The following is a 12,742-nucleotide window of genomic DNA, read 5'->3' on the forward strand; positions in this document are numbered from 1 at the left end:
AAAACGATCACATCAAGTATCATACTGGTCTTGTTTCATTTTACTTGCACGTCATCTGTACAAGGATAAAAACATTTCTCGTTTGGGTAAATGCTACTTATAAAATAAAGTAATTTCGGATTTAATTGCCACTGCTCACTATACTCTTTATTTTTAGCATAAAAGTTTATTGATTGCGAATGCACATGGTGGAAAATTTTTCAAGGCCACAGGCTTAAACTAAGGGGAGTTGTCACCTCGAGACTTTTATGCATATCAAGAATATCATCTCCTCTCCCGATATAAAAATTGTTGACCTTGGACAAGATCATTCATACTATGCGAGATAGAGTACAGAGTATGGATTTGAGACATCTATTTCTAGGCCGATCAAACTCCAAATGTGGCACTGAACTATAATGCAAGAAAGAAAAACGACAAATGGAATTTCATTTATCTAAATCTTTGTGTTTTCTAGTTACTGCGTTTACATATCAGCTAATGTACCGACTGACAGAAGGTTGGTCAATCCTTCGACAAATTTAATTTAAAATTTTATACGGATCAAAACTTAAGATATTAAAATTGTCCACCAAATTTTACCTATCTAGTTCTTTAGGTTTTGTAATTATTGTACCTCTTTAACTCAAACATTTAAACAGATAAAATTCATATGAATGAATTTCGTTGAAAATCAGAAAGAAATGTAAAAATAGGGTGAGAGGATCAAGTACCAAATTTCATCTTTCTATTTCGAAACTTTTTGCGTTATTGTGTTCTGAGATAAATAAAATTCCAAAAATGTCTTTTACAACTCAGGGCCCTCTGAAAGGTTAAGGTTCGGCAAAATCGCGAGACCAAAGTTTTGGACGATTACAGCACTTTTTCATTGTAAATTTTATACAGTAGATTGTAAAAGGTTGACAAATTACTAATTATCACTGCTTCAAAAAAGAATAATGATTTATAAAAGTGTAGACATATATAACAATTGAAAATAAATAAAAACAGATCTACATTTGTGTCCAGATGTTAAACATGATTTGTAAAATGCAAAACGTTTGAAAATATGAATACGCATGTCTTGGTACATGTATGGATGATTTATCCTACAAACAGAGGCAAGTTCTCTTATGTTGAGAACTTCTTAGATCTAATAAAAATTTGCAAACTTGTTTTCTAAAACGATTAAACGATGCCATTGTCTAGACAATCTTAATCGATATTCAACATTTTTATAATCTTTATACAATTCGATATAACTATGCAAAGATTCACATTTAAAAAAATCAGTTGTGAAAAGACGTTTTATATTTAACCTTTTCTGATAGAGCAAAGCGAATTTAGCTCATCATAATATCAGTATCTTTCTGAATCTTAATGTTTTTCGAATGGAATTTTTTAGACGAGTTTCCTTATATATATATGATTCAGAAATTATGAAAGGCAAATTATTATACAGTTCAAGAATGCTCATTCGAAATATATCTACTTCAAATATTCATATTTCTTTAAGTGTTCAATATATTTACTTCGAAATTTAACACACTATTTCTCTAGCATACTGTTATGCCCCCTGAAGTTTCATATGATTTGGTTGAAAATTCTGCATGTTATAAGCAAAGAACATGTGGGAAAATTAGGAGTTATATATATTTCATGAATGCTCTTATACATATATATATATATGGCTGTTTTTATGTAAATGTACATGAATATAATTGACAGTCAATAAAACTAGTGATGAAATTTATAAATTACTATCAACTTTCTGTGAAACAGTGAATGCAAATAATTTTCTTCATAATTACTTTCTGGTATGTCCTCTAAATGTCCTCGTAGAAAGTAGGAGTTTCAGCGACTGGACGCTATATGAATCTCCACAAGTGATTGTGAAATTTTTTATTCGCATTAATACATCGCATTTCACCATTTATGTTTAACTTTTAGACTCAAAAGTAATTTTATGTGCATTTTAGAAAAATCGTTCTTTTAACTGTTTAGTACTTAGATTTTGTGTAATGTATTAGGATATTATAGTATATTTGGTAATTTCACCTATCCTTAGGGATGTAAAAATTTTGGCCGCTAGCAATTCTGAGAAGGACCAGAAAATCAATATTCGAAACACAATCCTAGTTACGAAAGTTCTAAAGTTAGTAATCAATATTCACTCTCCGATACACAAATTATTGATTAATAACCGAGCAACAATAAAAGAAAGTATAACAATAATAGAAGCCTTTTCCAGTTACCTCATATTTTATTCTTTCCAAAATAGTAAACATATCATATATGAGTGTGGTAACTGAATGCTCTTTACAGCTCCCGAGCGGCTTATTATTAAAAGATATCGAAATAGAAATATGAAATACTAGCTCCATAAAATGTGCTGCAGTTGGGTGTGTTTTGCAGACGGTCTAGAGACTGATGTAGAGCTGGGTTATTCTTGTTCATAATATTGTTTAAAGTCGAGATGAAATGATTTTAATGATGTTTTTTGATTATTTTATATTATTTTTAGCATAAACTGAGATTCAATTTTTTAATGCATCCCCTTAATAATTATATTAGGGCGTCCCATAAGTTTCTTTCTTATTTCTAATACTAAATGCCCAATATTTAGTGTTTAAGATATTATTTTTGTATTTAGTGTTTAGATATTTTTTTTGTTATATAAGAACCCTTTTGCTGTATTACCCTTTTCCATCTCTCAGGAAGCCTCATTATGCCTTCTTTCCAAAAATTTTGTGTTTTGGACAAGAAATAATACTCTGGGTACGCTTTTATTTCGCTAATGGATTTAAAGCGCTTATTGTGAAGAGAATTTTTTAAGGATAGAAAGAAGAAATAATCAGAGGGAGCGAGATCTGGAGAATGTACAGAATGCGGTAAAACCTCCCAATAAAACTGTAAGAACTTCTCTCTTACAAGTAATGCAATATGTGGTCTCGCGTTGACATGATGAAAAATAACGCCTCGTCGGTTCATTAATTCTGGCAGTTTTTTTTGCTATGGCAGCTTTCAATTGATAGAGCTGATGACAGTATTTCGTAGAATTTGTTGTTTAGCCTTGAAGAAGGAGTTCGTAGAAAATTACGCCTTTCCAATTCCACCAAATGGACTAAAGAACTTTTTGGGGGTGTAGTCCCGGCTCTGCAACAGTTGAAGGCCTATTGTTCTTACACCAAGTGACATTGACGGCTAATAGATAAGTCTGCATGTTTGTACAAACAGGGCCAGATAAGGCCATTCATAGCGCGATGAGAAAGAAACTTTTGGGACACCCTAATACTTGCATAAGCATATTTTTGAGTTTAAACAACAATATAAGACTATTAAAAAGAAAATTATATATATTTTTTTTCAATTCAATATTTCAGTGTCTTCACTGAAAAAAAAAATCAGAGAATTATAGATTTTGAAAAAAAGTTTCATTGGATTATAAATCTTACCAGATCAATACAAAAAGTGTATTGATTATAAAAAAAGGACAATCCTAAATATGGAAAATAATTCGTTTTCTTGAATTTATATCTTTTGAACAATCTAATCTACCCCTAAAGCATATTTATTATTACAATATTAAGTACAAAAGGAAGTTCCATTTTCAAATCTTTTTAGATAAAAAAATTACAATGAAATTAGCATTTCATGATTCTAGTATCACATGTTTAACTTGAATTATTTTATCGAATTATCTTTTATCTTTATCTTGAATTTATATCGTTTGAACAATCTAATCTAGATCTAAAGTTTATTTATTATTACTATAGTAAGTACAAAAGGAAGTTCCATTTTCAAATCTTTTAAGATCAAACAATTACAATGAAATTAACATTTAATGATTCTGGTATCGCATGTTTTAAACATACAGAATTAGTATTTTTGATGAAATTGGGAATACAAATATTAATCCCATTTTTTGTTAAAAATATTACTGTATAAAAATTATTAAAAAATTACTATATGAAGATATATTTTCTGATAGGAATGCTTTTAGCTTCTGAAATTATAATTACTCACCAAAAATTATTTTTTCAGCTTTAATTCATGAAATATTAATGAATGGATAGAAAACATATCGCGACTTTTGCATAATTTGGATTGTTTTTCAATGCAGCTGTCAGCAAAAAAAGAGAGAGAATTATGCATACTTTTTCGTTTATCTATCTACAAAAAAAAATATTTAAAAAATAATTAATTAGATACAATGCAGTATAAAGTCTGATAAAAGGTTCAATATTTTTCGTAGTCTTATATTTACCAGTTTATTTTCTGTCTGCTCTGATCTCTGGAGAATTTCAGACTAGACGTCAACTGAAGTTACTTTTTTAAATTGAATTACAAAAATTAAAAATAAAAACCGCGATTAAGCAGAGTTCAGCTATTATAGAAACGTACAGCAACGAATAGTAATTCTTATTTTTAGAAAAAGTAAAATAAAGTATAATTGTATTTATTTGCGCTTTTATTATATTATTTCAAAATTATCTAATATTTTTTTTTTCTTTTCGGAATAAATCTGAATTTAGAGAACATTTTAAATATACTAAATAATTTGTAATAATCCTTTTTAAAGGTGAATTTTTTAGTTGTGAATGCTTAATTATTTAACGCTAAGAATACACATTTTTAGCTAATTTTAAGAGCGCAGTCTATGCACAATTAGTATGCTTCTATCTATTTTTAGTCAAAAAAAGTTTATATGATCTGTGTAGCTGGATCCACAGAATTAAGAGCAAATTTTAAATACAATAAATAACTAGTTACAACCCTTTTTAAAGGTGTATTTTTTAAACTTTGAATTTTTAATAATTTAACAGCATGAATATTCGCATTTTTAGCTAAATTTAAGAACACGGTCTATGTAAAATTCGAATGTAATGATCTATTTGTATTCAAAAAAGGTTTATATGATCTGTGTAGCTGGAGCCGCAGAATTAAGGGAACATTTTAATAACATTAAATAACTTGTTGCAACCCTTTTTAAAGGTGTACTTTTAAGATATGAATGCTTAATAATTTAACAGTATGGATGCTCGCATTTTTAGCTAAATTTAAGAACCCGGTGTATGTAAAATTTGTATGTAGTGATCTCTTTTTATTCAAAAAAAGGTTTATATGATCTGTGTAGCTGGAGCCTCAGAATTAAGGGAGCATTTTAAATACACTAAATAACTTGTAATAATGCTTTTTAATAATGGATCTTTTTTAGCTTTGAATGCTTAATAATTTAACAGTATGAATAACTCTTATTTTTAGCTAAATTTAAGAAAATGGTCTATGTGAAATTCGCATGCTGTGATCTCCTTTTATTCAAAATATGTTTATATGATCTGAGTTTCTGGAGCCGCAAGGACTTTTGTTCAAAGCTTTAGAAGAAAACCAAATAAATCCATTTGGATTTCACCCTTCATTCCTTAATGGTTCGCAATATGGGTCCATCTCGAAAACCTTTATCGATCGACGCAAAATATACGGATATTTTTAAAATATAAAATATTCTAAGTTGATCCTCTTAGAATATCTTGAAAAAATGCGGAAAATGACGGCCTTAACAATTTCGTAAAAATATTTTCTATATTAATGCGTAAGATTTATGAATTAACCGACACTGGCGGCGAAAACGAGACTGTAACCTGTAACCAAAAAGTAAAAGTTTAGAATAATAATCGTTAAAGAATTTAAAAAAAATATTATAAAAATAATATATAAATATATATTATAAAAATTATTAAATTTAACATTTTTACTTATAGAAGTTTTTAATGAATAAAATAATATGGATTTGATCAGAAATAAGAAAAAATTGGGTTTGGGTGGCAAATTTTAGATTTTAAAATCAGTTATTTTGTGATTTAAGATGGAATATTAAAAACAAATTAAATAATAAAAAATAATAAAGAGTTTTAAAGAATTCGAAAATATTTTTTTGTATAAAGAATATATAATAAGCATTTAGAATATAGAAATGATTAAGATTATGCAACATAATAAATAAGCAGGAAGACTCAAAACTGTTTTTTACATTTATTTTCTAAAGAAATTTGAAGAATTAAGAATGCTTATATTTTAGACATTTTTCTTTTGTACATTTCACTATTTTCACACAGAAATTTAAAAACAAAAACAAATGGACGATATTCAAATGGTTATATATATATGTTTAATTTTGGATTAAGGAAGGAAAAATAATGTCTAAGCTAAAAAAAAAATCAGATCTATCAGGGCAGTAAAAGATTATGGAATATATGAGTGTTGTTTCAAGGATTCCATCGCAGCTAATACAACAATGATTCCTGATTTGACTAAAGAAAAATAATCCGAAACTGCTGAAATAAATTATTTCAACAAAAATTTTTAACAGAAATAATATATTCATGCAACTTTTATATTTTTCAAACTTATTTACTTTTATATAGGGCCCATCAAAAACATCATGCTACCCTGGAAGATAATTTTTTTAATTCGTTTTTTTTAACTCTAAAAACTGAGTTATCAACTTTTAAGAGTATCAAGTAGGACAAATTCTTAGATTGTTTTAATAATCAACTGCAATTCATAATTTTCACATCATATTTAGCTATTAATTCATAAAATATCTTTCTTGAAAACTAATGAAATCCGAAGCATTTTCATGAAATTTCTAATAACAACAATAAAACAGATTCGTATAATTTTACTCTAGAAAAGTGGAGTCACCGAAATTCATACAAATATGGCAGATAGAAATATCTAAGATCAATAATAAACCTGGGAACACTCGTTGCATAAATTAATACTTATGATACATTCATATGTTTAGTTATGTTATCGTCAGTTGTAAAGCAACACCAGGGCTATTTGGGGACGGACCTCGTAATTTTGAACCGCGATTAGATGTCAAAGACGACACCTGAGTTGGCGCCCCTCTCTCCACACCGCATAACACCAGCTGGAGTACGTTTGGCCTGACGGACTTAACGTACAACAGACCTCCCTTACACGATGGTTCTTCGGTGGAAACGGGTCTCGAACCTGAAACCCTACGGCTTACGAATCGAGACCTTAACACCACGCCACGGCGGCCCCAATTAACATTAATATGAATTCAAAAAGACTATTATATTCTTTACTTTAGTTGTAATTGAAGGACAAACTGTAAAGCAATAGAATGGACATGTAAAATAGCATTAATATCTACGTATCAATATATAAAACTCTTTTTAAAGTGTGAGGCTTTTAAGGCAATTTTAACAAGAACATTTTATTACTGCAACGATGTGCTATAGAAGCTTTCCTTTGAATTGAAATTGCCGGATTGGTGCTTCGTTCAAATATCTGGAAATAAATTACACGACAGGCTTTAATACTTTGACCTTACTGAGGTATTTTCACATCAAAACATTAACTTCATATCATGGCAAATTAGGAAAAGTAAAAGTTTCTTTTACCGGTTAAATTAAATGAACCAATATGATCATATTAAAATAAAAATAATATTGAAATAAAACTGATAATTGGAAGATGAAACTGTGGCCATTAGTAACAACGCTTTCTGAAATATTTTTGCAAGAGCTAAAACAAATCAAGTCTTGATACAATTTACAAACCGTGCATTTAAATGGACGCCACGCATTATTGAACTGCTGCTTATTGCTGTTAACTCCATTTTGAGCATTCACCTGAGTGCATCAATAGGAGTAGAGAATCACCAGATCAAGTGGCCGTATCCTGAATATAGTTCATTTTCGATAGGTTTCTGCCGTAATCAGTGCTTGCGCTCTATTTCAGAAATAACTGAAATTCAAATATATCTCCACTTTTAAATATTTCGCTTCAATTATTAATTCTAGAGCTGTGCTGCTTTCAAGCAAAATTGTATCCGATAGTTTCTTTACAAAGTACTGCACTTTTAACCACTTTTACGATTCCCTTCATTCGACGCCAATCGAATAGGATGGATATCTGTAGAATCTATTTATTAACACTAGGTAAAGTATTAATATATCTGATTAACTTAATGCTAGTTTATCTTATTGCTTAGATGATAAAACAGAATGAAAAATCGGTAACCCGGGGAGTCATCGCATATGAAATTCAATACTACAATTTTTGTGATGAATTAAAATTGTTTAATCAATTCTTAAATTTTCGAGATACGAATACTATTCTGTTATTTGATATTTCGCTTTAATAATTAATTCTAATTTTTTTTTCAGATAAAATTGTATTTTATGACTTCTTCACAAAGATTTACACTTTTATGACTATTACGTCCATCGGCATTAATAGAGTAGGATTAAAGCCTGTGTAATGTATTTATAATAGTAATTAAAGCATTATTATTGCTAATTATTTTAAGATTAATTTAACTTCTTAGAAGATTAAAAGTCTTCATAAATTAAGTCGAAAAAGTCTTCATAAATTAAGTTCAATGCTAACTCTTTTCTGATGAATCGGCTTCGTTAAATAGTTGCAAGTGTTCTTTATCACACTGAGATTTGGAACCGTTAGGTTTTTTAGTTATAATTGAATAAATAAATATTGTTGTTGGAATAGTATTTAATTAAACATGCAAGATATGTCGTTCCCAAAACTTTTGTATGTACAGGGCAATCAAGAAATAACAGGAGGTGTTTGGAGTCCAGTAGCGTGTTATATATTGGACGAAATATAACACTATTTGTCCACCATACATATTAAAGTATGCGGTTTCGATTTATCCAAAAGAAAAACTTCGACCTAAAAAATGCCGATAGGGGAAATCCTGGCGCTGCTCTCGAAAACTTTATTATATAATTTGCTTGTACGGGTACTTTGTGACATGACATTAAAGGTAAAAGGGAGCGTTGAGGAAATTTATGTCATTTTGCAAGAATTCTCCAGTCGAATGCGTTGTCACTACGTGAACGCGCCTTATTAGTCAAACTGTTTTATCAGCGGGATGAAAATGCCAGTGCTGCTCTTCGTGAATACCTTCGGTTATAACAGTTACGTAGAGGGCCGATGGCCATAACTAACTTACGTAGAATGGTTAAAAGATTTGAAACAGCAGGGATTCTTGGTGTACAACCAGGCCGAGGATGTAAAGTTATCAAGGAGGAACAAGTTGAAAAAGTGGCAAGACCCGTTATGGATCAGGCGATAGCTAATAATCAGGTGATCAGCAGTGCACGTTCAATATCACGACAAACAGATACCCCGTTTCAGACAATGCAGAAGATATTGCGTAAGATCCTGAAATTTTATCCGTATAAGATAACACCCATTAACTGATGACACTGATCTGAATGTTGACAATTTCTGGCTGTGAGGCGGTTCTGGTTCACTTGAAAGGCGTTGCGCATCAAGGGCATGATCTTGACATTCCTACTTTAAAAGATCAAATAACGTTACATGTCAGACTGCTACAATGTCGATATGCTGCGAGCCAAAGTAGAAAACCTCGTGTACCACATGCAATTATTGGAACATCAAGTTGGTGGTCACCTTGACCTGAATTTGTAAGTTGCTATAATAAACGTTTTTCATTGTTATTTGATGTGTTGCTTTTTACTGCTTCCATTGGCAGTTATGTATTCTTTTTCCACATATAAGCGCTTGCAGCGCCAGGGTTCCCCTATCGGCGTTTTTTGGTATTAATTCTTTTTTCTTGATAAATCAAAACCGCATACTTTAATGTGTAGGGTGGCCAAATTTTGTTATATTTCATCCAGTACATAACACACTACAGGGCTAATATTAAAATGCAACTTAGCTGACAAACGTCTATGTTTCATCAATCTGATTGATATTAGGACACGAAAATGAATAAAGGACATATTCAATTAATTTTGTTTTTTCCTTTGATTTTACACTATTGATAAAGAATTATTTTTAATGGATTCAATTTCCTTAGTTTTACTGAGAAGTTTGAATTTTCAGATAGTTGCTAAAAAATCGAAGAACCATTTTGTTATCTCCATTTTCGGATATCCAGTCGACTTGAAAGTGATTTCTAAACCTAATTTTCAGTATTAAATCATCACAGAAGCAGCAAACTTGCTTTTTATTTGAAAATTTTAAATCTAAAAGTTATTATGAATGAATTTATAGTCGAGCTAAAGTATTATTGTTTTGCTGGCATATGCTGGAGTTTCAAACAATTTCCCTTAATTTTTCATTTCAATAAAATAAAAAAAACTATCATCGAATAAAAAAAGTAATAAAACCTCATAAATGATAGAATTTTAATTAACATAAATCTAAAATACGGAATTCTTGTCCTCCTTATCAAGAGACTTCCGTTCAGATACATATATACGTGCATGTAAATATTTGAAGTAAGTACCTTTTATTTTTTTTTCGAAATTAGAACCAAAAGAGTTAAAATTGTTTTACTGTTAAATAATTTAGGTGAGTATGTTAAAAAACCGATTATTTAGCAAATATGATTTAAAAAAATTAATATTCTAAAAAATTTTCTTAAAAAACATTTTGAATTTTGTTTCTATATCCATCTTTTGGGAAGTTAGACTGAATTTTATACCTGCATTTATATACTTTTTAATCCTATTTTACATATATAAATGCGAATTTCTCAAATTCTAATCCTTGGTAGAATTTTCTTTAAAAAGCCCCATAAATTAAAATCCTATGCATATTTTTTGTTCAAATTTGCTATAATAATTTTTCAATATATTCTGCAGTTCCTGAACTAGGAAACAAGTAATCTACCTATTTAGAAATATTCTTTCTTGTTTTAATACTTCACAATGCGAAGAAAAATTTAAAATTTCATGTTATTTATCAGTTGAAGAGTGCGCAGAAATACAGCTTAATTTTTAGTAATTAGTAGCAAAATTTCAGACAAATCATTTGATATACCTCGCAACTAAAAAAATATTTGTTTATATCTTTTTTTAAAAAAAATTGCCTTTTTCCAATTTCAAACACACACACACACACTTGTTACTTAATTGATATATTTTGGTTTCATATATGTTTTTTTTTCAATCCTTTTTTTTAAAAAATTCACAAATGTTACTATTTTAGAGCATTTTTCGAAAAATTCATCTGTAACGTTCTCTCATATCTTAAAACTTTTGAATGCGCTTCTATTACAGCTAAATTTCAAAATATTTATATTAAAATTATTTAATTGAACATTAAAGGTATTAAACGAGCATTATCTATTCTGAAATTTCTCAAGAAATTGGAATAATTTGGACAAAGGTAGTGTATTTGATAATCCAAGCATTTCTCTGGTTTGGAGAATATCCTGGTTATCAAAGGCATGACACGCAAAACCATCGTGACTGACCGTTAGCTAGAATCGTTTGTTGCTCGGGAATTCGCTTAGAAATCAATTAACAAGGGGCAAGGAGAAACGCTTGTCATTACCTGAGCGTGGATATTAAAATGTTTAAAACGTTCTTGTTAGTTCCTGCTGCAATACTCCCTTTATGTTGAATTTTGAGCAGAATAAACATTGTGAATTTTTAATTCAGCAGAATATAGCTTTTACATGGTAATAATTTAATTCAGGGTGAAGTTGAGAAAGTATTTTTTACTTAACAAGAGTTTTTTTTAAACATATAATTGAAGAAAAATCTGATTCGTATTTATTCATCATTCATTCTGTAGAGTCTAGTAGGGAAAATAAATACAAAGATGGAAATTTCTTTTCGCGCATATGAAAGCATCATTTTAGATTGATTGCCAGAATTGCTTTGATAGCGTCAATGTTTGAAATTACCTAAGTTATAGTTCAAATTATTTAAAGACTTGCGTTGTAAATTAAGTCATTAAAAATGCAATTATTATATTTTTTATTTCTCTTATTAGTACAAAAAATGTTTATTGTAATTTTACCCATTAATTAAGGATAAGATTCTATTTAATTCATTGTGTAAAATAAGACACACGCTTAAAATTCATTTCTCAAGCAATGATGGAGTAACAATTGATATGTGCAAAATTTTACCAATTTTGTACTTGCAAATTGTGATTGTATTAATTATGGCGTGGTTATTTATAGGGTTTCTCTCTAAATCATTAAAGGATGCAGAATCTGAAACGCTGAGTTTACCGGAATAATTCCTGGTTTGAAATGATCTTAATGATTGCATATCAGGTTAACTTTTGGGGAAATGATTTCATATAGCTGGTAGAAGGGAAGCAGTCCTTTGGACTATCTATATTATTTAGTTACATCTACTACGAATATGAAGCGGTTACAGTTAACAATAATATGAATTACAGCAATCTACAGGAAATACGAGAGGAAAAGGGAAATGAAACCTTATAAGGAAACCTGATGAATGTCTTCAGGAACGCCATTGTTTGGAATTATTATTCACGATTAAACTAGATTACATTTACTTTGAAGCATTACTATTCATCATCAAGATTGTCTATAGATATTATCATTTATGGAGAAATAGGACAGATTGTTAAACGCATCTAATTGATTGTTAATTGAATCTTATTCATATAATATAATTTGATTTCATCTAATTGAAGTTGATTAAAGTTTCATCAGATTTTATGTATGATGGTAGAGCAAATTTTACCGTTTTGACATAGATATAGCGATTTTTCCCTAAGATGTGGATCAAATTTTCTGTGCATTGATGACTCCAAGCAGTGATACGGGATAGCTGAAATTTCTAATGCATTAGATAGGGGAAGGGGATATAGAGTGCATAATATGATCTGAATACTCGAAAATGTTTACGCTTATGATGAACTCAGCCAGCGTTCTTTTAAAAGAAATAATTCACCATAAACCGTGGAG

Source organism: Argiope bruennichi, chromosome X2 (genome assembly GCF_947563725.1).
Source record: "Argiope bruennichi chromosome X2, qqArgBrue1.1, whole genome shotgun sequence".
Classification (NCBI taxonomy): domain Eukaryota; kingdom Metazoa; phylum Arthropoda; class Arachnida; order Araneae; family Araneidae; genus Argiope; species Argiope bruennichi.